At 45.4% G+C, this 21,257-nt stretch overlaps 1 pseudogene; it reads right to left on the bottom strand.

The window, feature by feature from the left end:
- Positions 1-4,879: 4,879 nt before the first annotated feature.
- On the bottom strand, positions 4,880-5,051 carry LOC123618655 (U2 spliceosomal RNA; annotated as a pseudogene).
- Positions 5,052-21,257: the final 16,206 nt, after the last annotated feature.

Here is a 21,257-nt window from a genome sequence, read left to right as displayed (position 1 = left end):
TATATATATATATATAATAGGGGGAAAAAAAGAGTTCCTAATTAAGACCAGATTGGGAGTTAGATGGTATTAAGGAAGTGTTCATTTTGTCAGGTATGATACTGGGACTGTGGTTGTGTTAAAAAAGAAATGACCCCCTTGGAGAGACACTCAACTCAAAGAGGTAGGCACTCATATTAATTCCATCTTACAGATGAGGAACTTGAGGCTTGAAAAGTACAGTATTTGCCGAAGTAACCCAGGTAGTAAGTGCTGGAGCTAGGACTCAAATTTGAGGCATTAGGCCTCAGTACTCTTAAATAATACAGAATACTCCTTCCTCCAAATTCTTGTGGAATTTAAGAATACAGGCTGTTCATGAGCTATATGTGCATTATCAAAACTTAAATGTTTCTGGTGGTGAAAAAGAAAGGGGGTGAAATCAAGCCCAGAGATTCAAACTTTGGAGACAAGGAAATACCTTCTCTCTCAATCTCTGCTCATCAATTCTGCAAATATTTATTGCATTGGATTTATTTGAGCTCAGAGCTGCGTTAATAGCCGTGGAAACAAAGCTAGAAGAATAGGTGGTATGTTTCCAGCCCTTGAGGACTTGCTAATGTGGCTGGAGAGACAATGACACAGCAGAGAAGAGCCTGAGGAGGAGTCTGATGCCAGGGCTGGCAGTCAAGGAGGCTGGGACTGGAGTGGGACTTGGGTAGGGGTGGGGGGTCAGGAAGAGGGTCACGAGCACAGAGCAGAATTGCGTGAGAGAAGGACCTCCGTGCTTGGACTTTTCTGTGGGTCTTGTCCAAAGTGACCCCAAGGATGGCCTGGAAGTCACCTCCCATGTGATGCCGAATTTCTGCACCACGCCCTCCAGCTTCATTTCTATAGCTAAGAATGGAAGTTGGGGTTTTGTGGTTGGGCCAGGACAGAAAGGGAGGCTGTTCTCCAATTCCCAAAGAGCCACTTCGTTTGCCCTGCGTCCCCGTGACCTTCTGCGGTGTTTCCAGGAAGGTGGCTAGTGAGTGTCCCCGTAATGGAGCCTTGAGGGCTGCTGGCTTTTGAAAACCTTCACCTCTCCATTCTCTCCCTGGGAAAGCCAGGGGATAATTGGATATTATGTGCAGCCTCTAAGACACAGGGCCCTTTCAGCATGACTGTCCTGGGGGAGCGGCTGCCTTTGTGTTGATGGCAATTTTCCCCGGGCAGGTGAAATGAACAGGTCAGCCCTGGGGCTGCCTTTTTAGAGCTGGGAATCATACCTGGGTTTGGGGACTGTGGTAACATTCACAGTGATACAAAGCAGGTAACAGTGGAGGCTGTGACAATGACCATGGAGTGTAACTTTAGGACTGAACTACCTTCTTCTTCCTCTGGTGGGGGCTGTACAAAGAGCTAAGATGGTTGCCCATCAGCACTGCCTTCTCCTTGGGTGAAGGGGGGTGAACTGGACTGGCTTCTCCCCCTGGCTCCCTCTCTCCTCCGCTCCTTCCTCCAGACATCCAGGACCCTTGGTCTTGCTCCCAGCCCTCCTCTCTCAGAGGTTGCACTCGGGAAGAGCAGCATTTATAGTTGTGGACAGAAGGAAGAGTTCTGAATGAGAATCTAGGGGCTGAGATTTTGGTGCGGATTTGGCTACTTCCTGGCTTTGTAACTTGGGGCAAGTCATGTCCTCCCTTCTCTGGCTCTGTTTCCTCATGGGGCAAGGGTGGGGACTAGATCAGGGGTTCTCAACTCTGGTTTTACAGTGGAACCATCTGGGGTTGCTTTTTAAAAATATCCATGTCTAGGATCCAGTGCCAAACATCAAAATCAGAATATTTGGATAGGGAGCTGCTGTTGATGTGAGAGTATGTGGTACACAACTTTCTGGGTGGGTTTCCAGTAGAATGGGATCATTTTCCCATATGAAGAAGATGTTTGTTTGGGAGTGTGCCAGGAAGAAGTGTAGGGGCCACTGCTACATAATACAAGCTTTTAGAGAAAACCTGGAGATTTGTCATAATAACCGAATTCATTGAGATGTCAAAAAACAGTTTCACAGAAGAAACAGGATTATGTCAGTTTGCTAGGGCTGCCATAGCAAAGCATCGCACACTGATTGGTTTAAACAACAAAAACTTACGTTCTCACAGTTCTGGAGGTTGGAAGTCCGAGATTAAGATGTCAACAGAAAAGGGAACCCTCCTGCACTGCTGGTGGGAATGTAATTTGGGGCAGCCATTATGGAAAACAGTATGGAGATTCCTCAAAAGACTGAAAATAGATTTACCATATGATCCAGCAATCCCACTCCTGGGCATATATCCAGAGGGAACCTTAATTCAAAAGGATACATGCACCCCAATTTTCATAGATACTAATTATAATAGCCAAGACATGGAAGCAACCAAAATATCCATAGACAGATGACTTGATAAAGAAGATGTGGTATATTTATACAATGGAATACTACTTGGCCATAAAAAATAATAAAATAATGCCATTTGCAGCAACATAGATGGACCTGGAGAATGTTATTCTAAGTGAAGCAAGCCAGAAAGAGAAAGAAAAATACCATATGATATCACTCATATGTGGAATCTAAAAAAAGAAAAATGGAGGACACTAATGAACTCATCTACAAAACAGAAACAGACTCGCAGACATGGTAAACAATCTTATAGCTACCGGGGAAAAGGGGTGGGAAGGGATAAATTTGGGAGTTTGAAATTTGCAAATGTTAGCCACTATAAATAAAAATAGTTTTAAAAGAACAAAATTTCTTCTGTGTAGCATAGGGAACTATATTCAATATCATGTAATAACCTTTAATGAAAAAGTATATGAAAATGGATATATGTATGTATATGCATGACTGGGACATTGTGCTGTTCACCAGAAATCGACACATTGTAACTGTACTTCAATTAAAAAAAAAAAGATGTCACCATGGTTAGTGTCATCTGAGGCCTCCCTCCTTGGCTTGTAGATGGTCATCTTCTTTCTATGTCTTCTCTTTGTGTGTGTCTGTGTCCTCCTATAAGGACACCAGTCACATTGGATGAGACCCACCCTAATGACCTTGCATTGCCTTACTTACCTCTGTAAAGGCCCTTTCTCCAAACGCAGTCACATTCAGATGTAACTGAACTGGGGGTTAGGACTTGGACAGGTGAGTTTCCGGGAGGGACACGATTCAGCCCGTAACAGAGTTTGAGGGGCCTGGACGGGAGAGCAGCGTCTGAGCAGGGCAAAGGGCAGAGCCTCCCTGTCCAGCATCCTCACTGTGGTGTATTCAAATGCCCTCGTGGAGATTAAACTTCTTTTTCTCTCTCCCTTGGTGAGAAAGATGCAGAGAATCACCCTGGTTGAGCTGACCTTAGGAGAATGAATCACCTCTGAGACAAGAAGGTGCCTCGTTGCCCCAGTTAGATCTCTGGGTTGTGCTGGCCTGAACCCCCTTTGAGGCATTTAGTTGCCACTCCTCAAGGGAGGGGAAATCATACTTTTATGCATAAGAATCTAAAGGAGAAACTCCCACTTGAATATCACCACCCCCTGAAGATCCAGCTAGTACATTTTGGGAGACACATCCTGGGGAAGTCGTCCCAGCCTGACTTCACAACGCTGAACTGAGCTGTGGTCCTGGAGGAGGGAAGAAAGATGGGAGAAGGCCTCAGGACCAGGCCAGAAGTACCTAGAATAGGAGATCCAATCTGGCATTTACTACTCCGCCCTACTTCTCAGCATCACCCAGGACCCCCGGAGCGGGAGGCTAGGTCTTGAGATCAGTTCTCTGGGCATCAGTTGGGGTGTGCTGATACTCCTGGAGCGAAGGGAAGACAGCACCCTGGTTACAGCGCCATCATTCTTGCCCGTCCACACTTCCCCGCTTTCGTGTGAATGATCGCATCCTCATTGTGCTGTATCCCCTCTGCCCCTCCCGCCTCCTCCTCGCTCCCCCGGTCCCAGTCAACTTCCTGGTTTTAGCTAAAGCCTGATGTGTGGCAGGACAAACTTTCTGCAGTGGCTCCCAAGAAAAATGGGGTCATTTTCGTACATGACGGAGATGCCGTGCTTCTGCTAGAAAGTGGCACTGCCTTCCCATCAGACCCAGCTCTGACAGCCTTTTGTCTGCTGCTTACGGTTCTGCCAAGCTTTTGCCGTGTCCTGCTGGGGCTGATTAACAAATCTGGGCCCGCTTTTCTGTTTCTGACCAATAGAAAAGGAGCTGACTGCCAGCGAGGAGGGTGATGGTTCCTTGCCAATGGTGGGGGTGGCAGGGGCAGAGAATTCTCCAGCTGGGCAGTTTGGACGGGCACACAGCATCCCACTGGGCCAGCGGCAGGTGTTCCAGATGGCCAGCCCTGAGTCTGTTTGTCTCCATTGCCAGCTTTTGTTTTTGTCCCAGCGTCATCACTCGCCCCATCAAACACACGGTGAGTGTCCTGGCACACCTGTGACTGCAGCAGGAGGCTTCTTGATGGAGGTGGCATTTTTAAGCTATGTTTCTCTTAAAAAGGAGGACAGACGAGAGAACTTTATTGTGGAAAACAGTGCAGGCCAAAGGGAATTGGACTACATGTCTGTTTGCAGCATCTGGGGATGTCAATTAGGAATCCAATTTTCTAGGAAGTAATGTTTTTATAACAGCCTATTTGGAATGAAGAGTAAGTAACCTAGAAAATCTTGATGGGATGGTTGTAATTCCTAGAAATCATTCGTTGGTTAAAATGTTGAGTGCCATGATTTCATTTACAGGAAATTCAACAACACACACAACTAATTGAGGTGAGAACAGTCAGAATGGCGGTCACCTAGGGAAGGAGTTAACTGGGAAGGGGTGGGGAGGAAATTCTGGGAGGCGGGCAGTGGTCTACATCTTGACCTGGGTGGTGGCTACGGAGGTGTATTCATGTGTGAAACTCATTGAAATAGGTATCCACTTAAGTTTAGTGCACTCACATATGTGTGATAAACCTCCGGACAAAAGTTCAAATTTTTTCCATTCCTACTGTGTGCCAGGTACTGCACTGGCCACTCAGATACCACACCTGATCTTAGCCAAAAGGCTGAGAAGTGATGCACTTGCCACTCAGGATACACATTCTTGTAGCAGAGACAGACAACCAGGAATTACCACGTGGCATGTTAAGTTGAGTGGGCAGGGACTACCAGTTGCCTGTCCACATCAATTTTCTCCCTCGGTAGTAATAGAATCCTGACTCTTAGCTGGGAACATTGCTACCCAAGGTAAAGATTGCATCTCTCGCTTCTTTCCCTGTGACTAGTAGTAGCCTCTGGACTAGCTCCTTGCCAGTGTGATGTGGGACATCCGGGAAGACTGCTTAAAGGGAGGGCCACCTGTGGCCCATTCAGCCCCTCCTGGTGTCTGCAGTGTGGACCAGAAGGCTGCATTTCCAGCTGCCATTTTGGATCATCTGGTGACCTGGAGGATGGAAACCATGCAGTGGGGATGCTGGCGCAGAAGAAGTGGATGACTTCACGGAGCTGCCACACTGGCCTCAGACTGCCCACCTTCACATTTTTAAATGAGGGAGTAAACTGGTGTATGTTTGTCGCTCGGTTTCAGATCTGTTATCACTGGCTAACTGCAAGTTAAGATAAAGGCAAACGCAGGGTGACAGGGGAGACACAGGAACAGCATGGATGGCCGGCTGGCATTGGAGATGATTTCTTAGACAAGGTGCCACTGGAGCTGAGTCTTGAAGGATGAGTAATATTTGGCTAAGAGATATAATGCCTTTTAAAATGCTTTTGTGAGAGAGTCCCATCTGGGCAGGAAAATCTGTTAAGGGTTGTTCATCTCCAGTCAAAGAGACACTCTCTTACCTTCAAGAAGCTGATAACTGGACCTACCTCTTAGATAGGTAGCTAGAAATGCCTCATTTCATTATTTGAACTTTTGTTGATAAAAATGAACAAGTGAAGTTTCTTTATTTGATTTGGAATATACCCCTAACAGAAATAAAAGCTGTTTTATGCTCAGAGGTCATTTTTTTCTTTTTGTAAATTCAAAACTTTATGGTGAAATATATCCAAGACCTCTAGTCTAAAATTTACAAAGCATTGCTGAGATATATCAAAGGAGATCTAAATAAATGTTTTGAGCTGCTCATTATTGTTGAGCACCTCAAATTGAGACCTTTCTTCATCTTCTAAAATGATAACTTGATGCTGTAATTTCCCTTTAAGTGCTGCTTTAGCTACATTCCACAAATTGATATGCTTTGTTTTAATTTTCATTCCACCCAAAATATCTTCTAATTCCCATGTGACTTCTTTGACTCATGGGTTACTTGGAAGTATGGCACATAATTTATAGATATCTGCGGATTGTCCAGATATCTTTCTGTTATTTATTTCCAGTATAATTCCATTATGATCTGAGATCATCCTTTCCATGATTCCAAGTCTCTTAAATGAGTTGAAGTTTCTTTTATGGAATATCTTGGTGAGTGTTCCACGTGCACTTGTAACGAATGTGTATTCTGATGTCATTGTTTGAAATGGTCTATAAATCCAATTAGGTCAGGGTGGCTGGAAGTGTTGTGCAGGCTGCTAGGTCTTCACTGGTTTTCTTTCCACTTGTTCCATTGATCTGCATCACCATGTGCTCAGGGAGGGGCTGGGATGCTAGAAGGATTTTTCTCAGTGCTCCTTCCCTCCCTTCCGCTTCCCTGAGTGGCTGCACCACAGAGGGAGTCTCCTCCCATCCCCGACCCTCCCCCAGGGCTGCTGTTGCCTGTCCCCTGGTGCTTGTTGGCCTGGCAGTGGGTGTGGAGGAGGGGGAGTGAGATTCTCTGTTGTTCTGATTCAGCCCAACCTTGGGCAGGCACTGGTCTCTGTGTCTTGGAAGTTGGTTTTTCTCAGTGATCCTGACCTTCCTCCAGTAACCAGAGACCCAAAGGTGTGGCCCAGCCCCTCCTCTGGGAATAGAGACTTCTTCCTCTTTCCTTCCTCCAGCTGCAGTGTGTCTTCACCTGTGCTCTAGGGGCCATAGGGTGGCTTTCCTTTCCCCAGTGGCTTAATGCTGAATTTCACAGCGAGGGAAAGATAGGGGTGTGGTCTCATGGGTCTCGTGGGAAAGCCCACGGCTATGACCACTCCCCTCTTCCAGTCCTGAACCAAGGAGAAAAGCTTTCTCTGGTCTCCCTCCCTGTCCCCATCTTTTTCATGAGTGCCTGGTGGGGGCCATGGAGGAGAACTGCTGAGGGATGGGGGCTCTCCCACGTCTGCAACCCCCGAGGGTTTTATGGTCTCATGCGAGCCCACACTCGGCCTTTGTGTGTCCTCCGACATTTTGGCTGGGTGCTTCCTCTGACTTGTCTGGTGGCCCTGTCTTCCTTCTTTGCTCTGTTGCAGGTGAGCCAGGGCTCATGTCCTGTCGATCTTTGGAGGAGCCCATTCTTCCTTAGATTTGATGCTAATTGTGTTGCTCTGTGACATCAGTTTTTTGATGCGCTCAAGAAAAGTAATGATTTTTTTTTAGATTTTTTTTTTTTTGGCTTTTTCTTGTGGTTAATGCAGGAATGACACTCTTTTCAGCTTTCTACATCCTAGATGGAATCCAGAAGTCAAAATATACTTTTAGATGATTCACTTTTACCTGAATCACTTTGGGTTTTCTTCAAAAATCATATTTAATCTCTATGGATGAAAACTTACTGTCATAAAAGTGATTCTCAAGAAGAGGTACTTCCGTGTGTGTGTGTGGCAGGTGGTGGGGGAAGAAAAGGGTGAAGGGGGTCAAAAGGTACAAACTTCCAGTTATAAAATAAATAAGTCATGAGGATGTAATAATGTGTACAGCAAGGTGACTCTAGTTAATAATACTGTGCTGTATATTGAAAAGTTGCTAAGAGAGTAGATCTTAAGTTTTCATCACAAGAAAAAAAATGTAACTATGTATGGTGATGGAAGTTACCTAGACCTGCTGTGATTATTTCACAATGTATACAAACACCGAATGGTTACGTTGTACACCTGAAAGTAATCTAATGTTATATGGCAATTATATCACAATACAAATAGATAAAAATTTTTAGAAATATATGCACCTCAAGGTCAGTGGGACATTCCAGAAGCACAATTCCAAATGTGTACAGTGACGAACACCATTGAAAGCTGTATAGTTTCTTGAGATGTGTGCTCCCAGCAAGGAGACTCACGTAGATGGTCAAGTTCTAATGGTTCTTTACCGTCCAATTACTGTGTAGTTGTAGGAAAACTGAAACCTATTGTCCCCTAGACTTGGGTAAGTTAATTAATTTCTCCAAGCCTCAGTTTTCTCATCTGTAAAGTGGGGGATAATAATAGTTCCCACACCATAAGATTATAGAGAGAATAGAAAGAACTGAAGACAACTTAACAAGTGCTGAACAGATACTATATAGCACTAGGAATGTAAGTATTTATCATTTTTCTTATGAGAGGAATGCCCAACTAACTATTATATGTGAAACAGATCAACAAGACCCTACTGTGTAGCACAGGGAACTCTATTCAATATCTTGTAGTAACCTATAATAGAAAGTAAAACGAAAAATAATATATATAATGTGTGTGTGTATGACTGCATCGCTCTGCTGCACACCAGAGACTAATACAACACTGTAAATCGTTGTACTTCATTAAAATGAGTTTTTAAAAAAGAGAGGGATGCCCATACATTATACTGCCCTTGTGAAATCATTAACAACATCCCCTTTCATTTTGTTTATTACTATTATTATTTTATCGAATTACAGTTGCTGTGCAATATTATATATGTTACAGGTGTACAATATAGTGATTCACAATTTTTAAAGGTTATACTCCATTTGTAGTTAAAAGTATTCAGCTCTATTCCCTTGGTGTACAATACATCCTTGTAGCTTATTTTATACGCATTAGTTTGTGTATTTACGCCCCTGCCCCATCCTGCCCCTCGCCCCACCGGTGACTAGTTTGTTCTCTGCGTCTGTGAGTGTGCCTCTTTTTTGTTATATTCCCTAGTTGGTTTTCCCCTTTCGCTTTCTAAAGTGTCCCAGTTTGGACAATAAATGACATGTCCCCCTGTCAAGATCATGCAGCTAGTAAGTTGGGGGAGTCGGGACTTGGGCACAGGTCTCTCTGAGTTAGAACCAAGGGAATCACAAGGTTAAAAAAGTAAGGAGAATTTCTGGTGCAGAAGCCAGGAGCTCTCCTTTGTCTCTAGCTTTTGCACAGGCTTTGTTCCAGGCTGCTCCACAGACCAGGAATAAAGCCACCAGTATACTCTGCATACAGAAGGCCTCCCTCTCTTCTTATCAACCTCCTGTCCCATCCCGTTTGGTTTGGTTTCTCATTCTTTACACTTTCTAACCTGAATAGTTCTCATTTTTATCCTTCTATAATAGTCTCATTTAGGATTTCGTAATTAGGATTTCAAGGCAATTCTACTTCAGCTCAGAGAAGTTCCCTTGAACTTTATGACTTGTAACTAGTATTTCAGATCTGGTTAGTGTATTTTAACCTAGAAGCATCAGATCAGTGTAGGGACACCAGGGAAACAGGGAGGGCATCCTCTGGGGGCATGAGAAAGGCAGGCTATTGACATTTACTAAGGGCTGTCCCGGTGCCCTCTCCCCCTTCTCCTGGGAAGGGCACTGTCATCTTCCTCTTGGGAGGCACATCTCTTCTCTGTCAGGAATGGAGCTGAGACTCAGACTTGGCCAATCGTTGACCGCAAGGACCTATGGGATGCACCTGGGACACCACATGAGCTGCTGGGGGTCATTCTGGGGCTTTGCATGAGGTGCTGGGATAGAGACAGTCTCTTTCAGTCAGGGGGTGAGTGGCGGAGAGTGGGAACAACCTGGGGCTGCTGGTGGTCCCCTCTGCCACCTCATGGGGATGTGGGAGAAGGATGTCACCCCAGAGGAAGGAAGAGCCAAAGGCGGAGAAAGATTTCTGATGAGTTGTGTTTCCGCCCTTCTTGTAGCTGCTAGAGCCCAGATCACTGCAAGGAGTTCTCTAGGGAACTTAGTGGCTGTAGGGTAGTTACCGGAGTTTGTCTAGTGGATATTGTCCAAAATTATCTAGTAGTAACACTGCCCACTGTTTATTGAATGCCTAGCATGATTGATCGATTGCTCTGTTAATGACTTCTCCTATCTCACCCTCTGAAAGTGTCTTTGCAGAGCCTCCTAGCAAGAGTTGGAACCCACTTCCCCACTTCTTGAACCTGGGCTGGCTTGTGACTTACTTTGAACAGAAGAGTGAGGCAGAAGGGACAGAGTGCCAGTTCCAAGTCTAGGTCACTGCCATGGGAGAAGGCCCAGGCTGGCCTTCTGGGGGCTGAGAGACCGCGTGGAGGAGAGCCACAGAGCCCCAAGCCACAGCCAGTCAACACGGGTGAGCAGAGCCACCTCCCCACCCTGCCCCTGAACACAGAGGCCTGAGGGCGCCCAGCAAAGACCAGAAGAACCACTCAGGGGAGCACAGCCTAAGTTACTGGCCTGCAGAATTGTGGGCTGAATAAAAGCTGGTTGTCTCAGCCCACTAAGTTTTGGGGTGATCTGGTTCCTAGCATAGTGAACTGATACTCTTACTATGACTGAGGCACTTTATAAACATTCATTAAGCACATGAGCTTTGGAGACAGACAAATCTGATTTTCAGTCCTGGCTTTAGCTGTGTGACCCTGGGCAGGCTTTTTAAAACCTGTCTCTGTTCAGATTTCTCATCTGTAAAACAAGATAGTAATAGTAGCTATGTAGTTGTGTTAATATAAATGAGACGATGCGTGTGAAGTACTTAGCACAGTGCCTGGGGCATGCACTAAATCCTTATCCCTATGGTCCATCTTGCGAGGTAGCAGCTGTTAAGCCCATTTTACAGATGAGGAGACTGAAGCCCAGAAGGCTAACTTGATGATAACAGCTACCAAATATGGAGGATCCACTATGTCCTAAACTTTTCTTAAGCTCCATCTTCTAGAGTTGGAGCCATAGAGTTGTGGGTGCAGCATGAGCCAGGGGAGCCCAGGTGAGGCCAGATTAGGGCCAAGGGAGGGAGAAGAGTCTGCCCCCTCACCTCCTGGAGAGAGCGTGACTTCTGGACCTGGAGCATTTCCAGGCCAAAGTTTTGTCAGGGAGGAGCTGAGCCTGGGACCAGGGGAATGAGGGAGGCCTGTAAGATTCCAGGGAGGTGTCACCTCATCCTCATTTCAGCTTTTACCAAGTGCTGAGAGGGCAGGGGTCCTGACAGCTGCAATTCCTTGATCGCTGTCTCATTCTGCTTCCCACAGCTGGGTCATCTGCCACTGAGCCCTACAGGGCACCTTGTCTAGATTCTCGCCCTGCTCCGGTCCAGACACAGCCAGAACCATGAATCATAGAATAAGTAGGTCTTGGACTCTCTGTTCCTCCCCAAATCAGAACAATTCTACCTCAATTAGTGGAAAGCTAAGATTAGTTCCATCTTCTCCTGAAGTGGGACTAGAGAGCTGAGCATCTAGATGGAAAGTGAAGGCGAAAACAAGAGCAGCTGACAAATGCATCACCATTTTGATTTTATTTTTCTCCTGACTCCTCTCTTCTTGCAGGCAAACCCCAGTCCCCCAACTAACTTGCTCATGCACCAAAGGTAGGCTTAAACAGCTTTTTTTTTTTTGGCACAAGACCCAGGAAGAGATCTTCTGCTGTCTCTTCCATCTTCTGATAAACTCAGGATGATGGCAGCATGAGATTTCTGTTTCATTTTCATATTTGAAAAACTTTGAATGAAGTGTCTTGACTGGAGCTATTTTTAGAAACACTAAGGAGAATGTTCCTTCCTCCTTTCTCACACTTTGCGGTTAAGCCAGCCTCCCTCTCTCTTCTGGGAAAGTGTTTGTTTCAATCTGCACCTCAGTATTTTGGGGGAGCTTCAGCAGGATACAGTGAGTGGAGTTCAGAGCCTTCAGTTGACTCCAGCTTCTGTCAACTAGACATGAGCCTGAGAACTTGCAAAAGAGAACACATGGACTGGGTTACTGTGTTCCCCATGGTGGACAGCACGCTAGCGCTTGTGGGTAATTCAGGAATTGAGAGAGGGGAGATTTTCCTATTGCCTTTCGTGACCTATTTTCTCTATCTCTATGATCCAGGTCTTAATTGTCTAGGTGGAGAGCTGTGGGGTTTATCACAATTCTTGTATTATTTCAATTCAATTCAATTCAATTCAATTCAATTCAATTCAATTCCTGTTTATTGAGCAAAATGTATAGAAGCAAGGCCAAGGAGCAAGTTAATCAGAGCAGTTAAATAACAAAACAATACCGTAAATACCCCTCTTGTTCTCAGAAATAATTCCCAATGCTTAAGATATTGCCTGAGACATGTTAGGGACTTGGTAAATACTTCTTGAATGAATGAATGAATGAATGAATGAATGAGTATGCTAAATGCCAGAAGGGATAATGCCTCTCCAGGCCTTCTTAATGTCTCCCTGGATGACCACAATTTTTTCCGAAGGTCTCTCCCCGCCAATCCATTCTCCACCTGACTGCCACTGGGGTCTTACTTTAACAGTCTTTCGTGGCACTCTGGTGCCCCCAGGCAGGACCCAGTTTATTACATCATTCATTTACTTACTGAACCGAGGACCTCATGAGGCTGCGTTCTGAGCTGTGCTTGAACAACTCTAGTGACAGGCATCCCACTATGCACTCATCACACATTTAAGCAACTCCGGTTATTAAAAGGTGAATGAAAGAGCCAGGACTGGACACTTGAACTTCTGTGTATTAGTCAGGGTTCTCCACAGGGTGGAACCAATAGGGTCTGTCTGTCTGTCTATCTATCTATCTATCTATCTATCTATCTATCTATCTATCTATCTATCCATCCATCCATCCATCCATCCATCCATCCATCCATCCATCCGTCTATCCATCTACCTACTTATGTATTTATCTGTCTATCTGTGAGACAATTTACCATAAGAACTGGCTCATGTGGTCACAGAGGCCAAGGAGGCCTGTGATCTGCTGTCTGCAAGCTGGAGAACCCGGCAAGCTGGTGGTGTAAGTCAGCCTGGGTCTGAAGGCCTGAGAGCTGGGGGACTGGTGGTGTAAGTCCTGATCTGAGTCAACAAGCCCCAGAAGCAGGAGCACCGGTGTCTGAGGGTAGGAGAAGATGGATGTCTCAGCTCAAGCAGAAAGAACCAGTCCACCCTTCCTCCACCTTTTTGTTCAATGCAAGCCACTGGATGACGCCCACTTGCACTGAGGAGGGCCCTCTGCTCAGCTGGGTCACTCTTACATAGACCACTGACATTCAAAGCGATTATTGATAGCGGTAGACATTTGCCATATTTGTCACTACTTCTATTTGTTGTTCTTGTTCTTTATTTCTATTTTTCTCTTCCAGTCTTTTTCCATCTTTTGTGGTTTTCATCAAACATTTTATATGATTCCATTTTCTCTCCTGTCTTAGCCTGTCGATTATAGTTTTTCTTTTTCTTTTTCAATTTTTTTTTAATGGTTGCCCTGGAGTTTGAAATATACATTTACAACTACTCCAATTCTACTTTCAAATAATAACACTACGACATTTCGTGGGTAGCGTGAGTACCTTATACTAACAGAATAATCCTAATTCTTCTAATAATCCTAATAATGATGCAGATACTGAGCAGACATAATTAAACACGTTACTAAGATGCTTCCACTAGGAAGCCAGCCCCTATGCAAGGAAAAGTCCAAGTCCCAGATGGAGGCCACATGTAGGCTCTCCCGTCAACAGCGCCATCTGAGCTCCCAGCCAACAGTATCAGCTGCCAGCCACACAACGGAGATATCTTGGACGGCAGCTCATTCACCTTCAGACAACTCTAGGCCCACCTGCCATTGGACCTCAAATTCATAAGAGACTCTAAGTAAGAGGATTTTTAGGGCAGGGAAAAGACTCTGTATGATACTATAATGGTGGGTACATGTAATGCTTTTGTCAAACCCTGTAGAATGTACAACCTGATGCACACTATGGACCTTGGGTAACAATGCTGTGTCAGTGTAGGTTCAGCGTGGTAACCAAGGTACCACTCTGGTGGGAGATGCTGATAAGGGGGTGGATTCTGCACGTGTAGGGGGAGGGGACGTATGGAAACTCTCTGTACCTCCCTCTTAATTTTGCTGTGCACCTCAAACTGCTGTAAAAAATTTTGTCAAGGGTGGGGGAGTTAAATAAATTTAAAAAACGAAACCACGTCTTTTTAGGTCGTTTCTTCTCTTTTCTTTCTCTGTGGGCACCTTGTCAAAAGCAGCTAAAAGAAACATGTTGGCCCTTAGAACCCTCAGCTGGGAAATCTCTTTAGTCAAATATACCAGTTCACTAGGTATATTTTCTATGTGATGTCACTGAAGTTACCAGTGTTGTGACTTCCCCACTGCGTGAGGGTGGAATCACCTTCTTCTCTATGCTCTGCCTTCCTGTCCATCAAGCTCTCACCACCTGTCTCCTCTGAGTCTTTCTAGCTTCTGTCTGTTCGCTGCTCTCAAAGCCAAAGCCACCAATCTTAGATTAAAAACAAAAAGCAAAAAACAAAAAACAACTACCCCAGCAGAAGGAAGGTAGAGCTCAGTGGTGAAGTGTGTGCTTAGCATGCATGTGGTCCTGTGTTCAATCCCCTGTACCTCCATTAAAAACGAACAAACCAATAGCACCCTGCTTCCAGGAACCAATATCTATTTATTTTATTTATTGCAGCTTAACAAACCGCCCCAAATCGTAGTGCCTGAAACAACAATTTTGTTACTGCATTGCCTTCCTTGGTTGACCGGCTCAGCAGGGCAGGTCTCACCTGGGATTTCTCATGTGCTTATATTCAGTGGTGCCTGGGACTGAAGGCTCCACAGGGTTCGACGTTCAAGATGATTTACTCACATGGCTGCCAGTTGGCTTGGAATGCAGCAGGGAGTGGGTGACAGGGCACATATGCATGGCCTCTTCTGGTTTGAGCGTCTCCAGCAAGACAGCTGCTTTCTGAGAGGGATGGTCCCAAGAGTGAGGGTTCCAAGAGACCCAGGCTTCTTAGGACCTAGCCTGGGCCATCCCAGAATATCATTTGGAAATTCGGTTGGCCAAGCAAGTTACTAAAATCGGCCCAGATTCAAGGTCAGGAAAATGAGACTCCATGTGAGGAACCACATGTGTACACCAGAGGAGTGGAAATGTTTGGGACCATCTTTGGAGATTAACTAACTATTAACTCCATCTTTGGAGATTTTTTTCCTTCTCATTTTTCCCCAGGAAAGCTCCAGGTTTTTCAAAGTCCTGGCCCTGTGTAAACTCACACTAAGTTGTTAAGGGCTGACTCTGGATGAATGCGCCCTGCTGGTGTATCAGTCAGGATGGAGCAGTTATACCATCATTACACATAACACCAAAATCTTGGGGCTGTTACCACAGAGCTGTTTCTCACTCATACTGTGTGCCCATGGAGGTTGACATCGTTACCCTGGGACCCAGGCTGCTAGACCCAACACTGCCTGGAGCACTGCTGGTCACTGTGGTGGAGGGACAGAGAGGTCACAGAATTGAGCATGGGGGTTGAAAAGCTTCCAGCGGAGGTGTCTGGCACCACGCCTACTCACATTTCATTATCCACAGTGAGTAACGTGACCACTCTCAACTCCACGGGGACAGGGTGTGCCATCCTACCATGGGCTTGGATGGACAGCAGCTAGAAGTGTTTGGTGAATGACACTAAGACCACCATGGGTAGTATTTGTATTTTAGCAGAGGCCAATGGATGCTTTAAGTCAAATAAATACATCTCTAAAGGTAAGGGCAGGGGAGGTTCCAAGCAGCAGTTAAAAGTTGGGTTAAGGAGCAATTTTGAGGCTTTCTGTAGATCCTCTCAGACCCCACCTTACAGCACCTCTGCTGGCCCTGACCATGAACTTGCCACCCGCACCCCCAAGGCAATGCTCCCGCATCCTCCCGAGTCGGGGCAGACACCTGCTCCTCTCTGTCCACACCCAGGTAGGGGTGGAAGGCTGGGAGGGGGTGGTTTGCATGCAAGATGACAGACCTTGTCCTCTTCTGATTCTTTTAAAGCAATTCTTGAAATAGTTCAGAATAGCTCAGCCCTGTCTACAGTAAAGGGCGGGCTGCCCAGTCCTTTATGGTGTCCCTAAGCCTGCATAAGTGACCCACGTGGGCCTAAGGACACCAGACCCTCCCTGTGAACTAGTCTTTTTCTCCCTCGCAGGGAAGATAGTTTGTCTTCTATTTTGTCCTGAGTCAAATAGACCTAGATTTGAATTCTGCTTCTTTGAATTCTAGGTGTGTGACTTCGGCCTCTTAATTTTTCTGAGCCTGGATTCCTTATCTGCAAGATAGGAAGGACGACACCTACCTTACAGGTTGTCTTGAGGATGAAATGGCCCAAATGACCATACTACTTACTAGCTGTGTGACCTTAGGCAAGTTACTTAACCTCTCTGTATTTCTCTACTTATCTCCTGGATTGTTGCCAGGCTTAAGTGTGTCAGTATTTGTAAAGAGCATACAGCAGTGCCCCGTACACACCAAGTATTACTTAGTGTTGACTGTTATTAATCCGAAGGTATTTTGTGAACTGGCTGACACGCAGAAGGTCTCCAATAAATGTGAGCTCTCTTTCCTCCCCCTCGTGCCCACAGCTTTGGCTGCGGGAGCTCGGTTTCTCTGAAGACCACAGGATTCCAGGCAGCCCACTTAATCTGGCTTTGAATAGTTTTTTTCAAAGTGGCATTTGTTTGTCTTCAGTCTTCAGAAAAATAAAGTAACAGAGCCCCCTAGCGGGACCTGGGAGCAAATGCTCTGGGTGGCCTGGGTGCCTGTGACAGATGCAGGGTGGGGACCTGGTGGGCAGTACAGCTGTGGTCCTTACTTCCCAGCAGAGTCTGGTCACTGCACCGGCCCACAAGAAATGGTATCTCTCTCCAGTCAGTTATGTCCTCTTTAAAAATATTAGAGCATTTTTATAGTTTACTCCCTAAAATTCTTTCATATATTTTGCTAGATTTGTTCAGGTACCTTTTTAAAATCTTTTTCTTATGCTTCATTTTAAAAACTCTTTGTTACTAGTGTGTAAGAAAGCAATTGTTTTTGTATATTGGTCTCATATCTACAACATTTGTGAACTTTCATCAATTCAATAATCTGTATATTCCGTTGTGTTTTTTACCTCATCTGCAAATAATTATAATTTTTATTTATTTTATTATTATTATTATTATTATTATTTTTATTATTATTATTATTATTATTATTTGATGGGGAGTATCCTGTCTGGTCGGCTTATGTGTCAAGAGTAAAAAACTAAACTGCCACTGTGACTACAACACCCTTGAGTTATATTCTTAGTTAATTTTTTTCTAATTTTCTAATATATAGATTTAAAGTTACAAATTTTCTAAATTCTATTTTTGCTGAAACTCACAGATTTGGTATGTAAGGCTCTTGCATCATTTATTTTTTAAGGATTGGGTAATTTCAGTTTTGGTTTCTTTTTTTTAACCCATGATACCTGTTTTCTCCTCTGATAGCTGTGTAGATTGCAGCTCTCTGGTATGCCGCTGAGGACAGGGTATGGAGTTTCTGCAAAGCTTCCAATGCATTCTTGTAGGTTCACGGGCAACCGGGTAGCAAGAAAGGGGCTATTTGATAACACTGGAGACTGAGTGGGGAGATAGGAAAAAAAGAGAGAAGAGGCTGGTGCAGTGACCCTGAGCAGCAATTTCAACCACAGGGCCCTCTGCCCTGGATCTGGTTCCCTTGGTCAATCTAGACTCGCCCCTGTATCTCCCAAAGTGCGTCCCTTAACAGTTTCCAGTATAGTCACATCCATTCCCTCTCTCATTATTCCCAATAGCTGAATGATCTGGTCCAAAAGCTTCCCCCGCAGTCTCGTGACTTGGCCATCCCCACAGCTAGCATCCACCCACACTGGTCAAGCTTGTAATTCCAGGCAGCTCTACTTGAATCCTAGTTCACACACTTGTATACATGTGTGGAATTGTCCTTAGAGATCAAATATGCTAGAGGTTTCCAACCAATTTTAGCAAATAAACTCTTTTCAACAAATGAAATCGTTGGTGAATCTTCAATATAAAACAGGTAAAAAGAGAGTAAAGGATCCCCCTGGGAGTTCACATTTTTTTAATTTATGGAAATTTTATGACTGTTGTGGAATGAATGATGTACCTCTGTAAAGCCCCAGGTTTCACTGGGACAGTTTGAAAACCACAGATTTCTGCAAACTCTTTACAGATGAGGAAATGGAACCCGAAGAAATGAAGGGAACTAACCAAAAGCACACACAGAATGGCAGATGTAGGGGTGGGGGAACTCCAGCATCTCGGCACCTAGAATAGTACTTTTTCTATCACAAGCAGCTGCCCTCTGGTGACGAGGACCTTAATAGGAACAAGCTGACTAGTTGTTTAAGGAATTGCTTCTCAAGTGGGTTCTGGAGAAATTCTTTCAACGTTTGAATAGCAGGTTACCATGTTCTAATAAATTGTGGAAATGCTATCCTATAATTCCCAGTAGCTGACTCTCAGAGCACATTAATATGCTTAAGGCTCAGAGAAGTCCTGCAGTATAGAAAGCTATTTATCTTTGCTTAATCCAGTTTTTCCAAAAAAATCTTTTTTTTTTTTCCGGGGAAAAATGTGCTCTCTTTTTTCTAGATCGACTTGCATTCTGCTCTGAAGCCCAGAGAAGGCTTTCTCTCAAGGAATGAATTTCTAGGGGCTAGTGGGGGTGGGTTGGAGAGAGGGCTCAGGCATCACTCCAGTAGGTACAAGATTTTGGGTATTGTCACCTGTACCATTTCCTTTGCCTATGAGTTAGTTGGCCAGCCTCTCTGGCCAGTGCAGGGATGAGGCATAAAGGAGACAGATGAGGGGAAAGCCTGAGAGAAGTGGATGGTGCTGACTTCAGATTGCCCGATGGAGCTTTGTACACTCTGTAACTTCTGGGGGAGGAGTAGTAGGTAGTAACCTGGCTCTGGCCAGTGTCCTGGAACCAGGAGCAATCTCCTAGCCTAACCTTTCATAGTTTTCCCTTCTTCCTCTCATTTGAGTCCTCTTCCAAACCCTGTGGTTTCCCGTGTTGAAATACTTGCTCCTCTCCCACTGACCCCTCCTGTCACCTCCCTCATCTACCTCCAGGCAGAGTCCCCTGCCGTCGAGTCTCTGCCATCAGGCTCTTCTTGATCCAGCCTGGTCTTCCCCAGAGCTGCGTGTGTGAGTGTGAGTACCTGGATCTTGAAGAAGGGTGAGGTTCCAATGCTCCAGCACCGACATTTCCATCTCACCTGCGAAGTCAGGAACAGACAGACCTGATTAAATTCATAACCACCAGAGGGCGCAGCAATTAAGGAAGTTGAAAGGAGACGACGAAAACTTCCGAAGGAAGCCAGTTCACACGGTCTTGCAGAATTTCAATCTAAGCAGTGCAGAGTGGAAGGCTGTATCGTTGGTCACCACTTGCGACGTCTTCATCACCTTTGTTCCAAACGCAGTAGAATTTTGTTATAACACAACTCGTGGTCGCACCATTTCAGTTACGCCTGGGCCTGATTCCAGCCCTTCAAATACGTGCAGGCAAAGAGTGTTTTCAAAGACATGAATTCCAATGGAGGGGGAGAAGTCCCTTTACAATAAAAAGGTGGCCATTTGGCCGCAGTTCAAAGCAAGGCTGGTGAAACTGGGCATGCAGTGAGACTGTTCTGGGCTAGCTGTCAGAAAACGGGGTGCTGACCCCGGCTCTGATGTTACTTACCAAGGATGCACCCATGCACTTGGTGCCCACTTCTACGGGTCCATCTACACATCTCTGCCCTGGATTTCCTCATCTCTGATCTTCCAGCCTTTTCCTTCCAGGACCTTGACCAATTGGCCAAGCTACCTAATGCTGCCAAGAAAGCAGTGTGCACATCTATGTCTCGGGCCACTACTCTCTCTACACCAAGTGGATGGCCAGGCGAACTGGTCCAGATTGTTTCACTGGAAGAATTACCTTCAGCCTCATCTTTAAGGGCCACCCTTGATTGAGGTGACAATGCAGAGCAATCCTGTTATGTAAACCAAGACTGAGTTCAGAAGGGCATATGCTAGGAGGCTGCAAGTATGGAATACAGGAGACTTAAACAGTGCAGCAGAGATGAGTGAAATGGGAGTCCTGAACACCTATTTACGTAACTTGCTTAAACTCTCTGGATCTGCTAAAGACTAGATTCAAACCTACCACATCCATTGCATAATAGATCGCTGACATGTACGTCCGAGCTCGTAACCTGCAGGTTAGAGAACATGCCACTCACAATGGGGACTCAGACTGCGCAGTAACGAGGTGTCCCATGGTCAGCTCCCAAGTCTCTATCAGGGCCAATACGGTGCCAGAAGTTACTTTCCAAACAGCACAGCTCTCTGCCATAGTGCATGGCCTTGCTCCAGAGTCTGAGGGCTCTGTTCTGACCCTTCTACTGGGGACTGCCACACCCTTATCCACCACAGATACCTCTAGCTCCTTTGGATCTGTCGGTCACATGGTCCAAGAAACAGGAACTGTAACCACAACTTGGACTTGCTGCCCACTCAAAACGGGTGGCCACTTGAGTTCAGAGAAATGGAACAGAAGGCTAGACTATGTTGGCTTCAACATCTAAAGAAACCCCAAACATTATGCCTCTTTCTTAGTATTAGAAGATGCAAGGGGCAGCAACTTGCCCTTTGCCTTAGAGGGTTGTCTCAACATATCCCAAACAAACGGAACTTGAAAAAATTCACCAATGTGGCATGCTTCTCAATCTTTGTGGTGTTTACCTCCCACTTTCTGGCATGTATGTGTCTAGTTAGTGCATTTAGGATACTTGCTAGTTCTGCTCACCAGTTCCACTTAGCACAATGCCAATCAATCTTGTGGACCAGCAGATGCTCTGCTGTATTAGGACAGAGCACAGGAAAGTTAGCATGGCCCTGGGGCAAGACAGTGACTGTGTACTGACTCTGTCCCCAGACACTGTGTGGACCTGCCCCAGTAAAGATCCATTTTCAGACCAGCAGCCGGAAACGGGTTCAATCTTGCTGTGGTCCAATGTCACGAGTGAATTTAATCAAAATGCAATAGGGACCACTTCCTTCATCTTTCACATCTTTGATGATGGTGCTAACTCTGAAATTTCTCCAGAAAGGTGACATTGCTTCTGATTTGTCTTGGAGGTTGGTGTCAGGGATGGGGAAATTTCCAGGGCTTCCACCTCACTGG

The sequence above is a fragment of the Camelus bactrianus genome, chromosome 30, assembly GCF_048773025.1.
Source record: "Camelus bactrianus isolate YW-2024 breed Bactrian camel chromosome 30, ASM4877302v1, whole genome shotgun sequence".
NCBI lineage: Eukaryota > Metazoa > Chordata > Mammalia > Artiodactyla > Camelidae > Camelus > Camelus bactrianus.
This window is presented reverse-complemented; position numbering and strand designations above follow the sequence as displayed.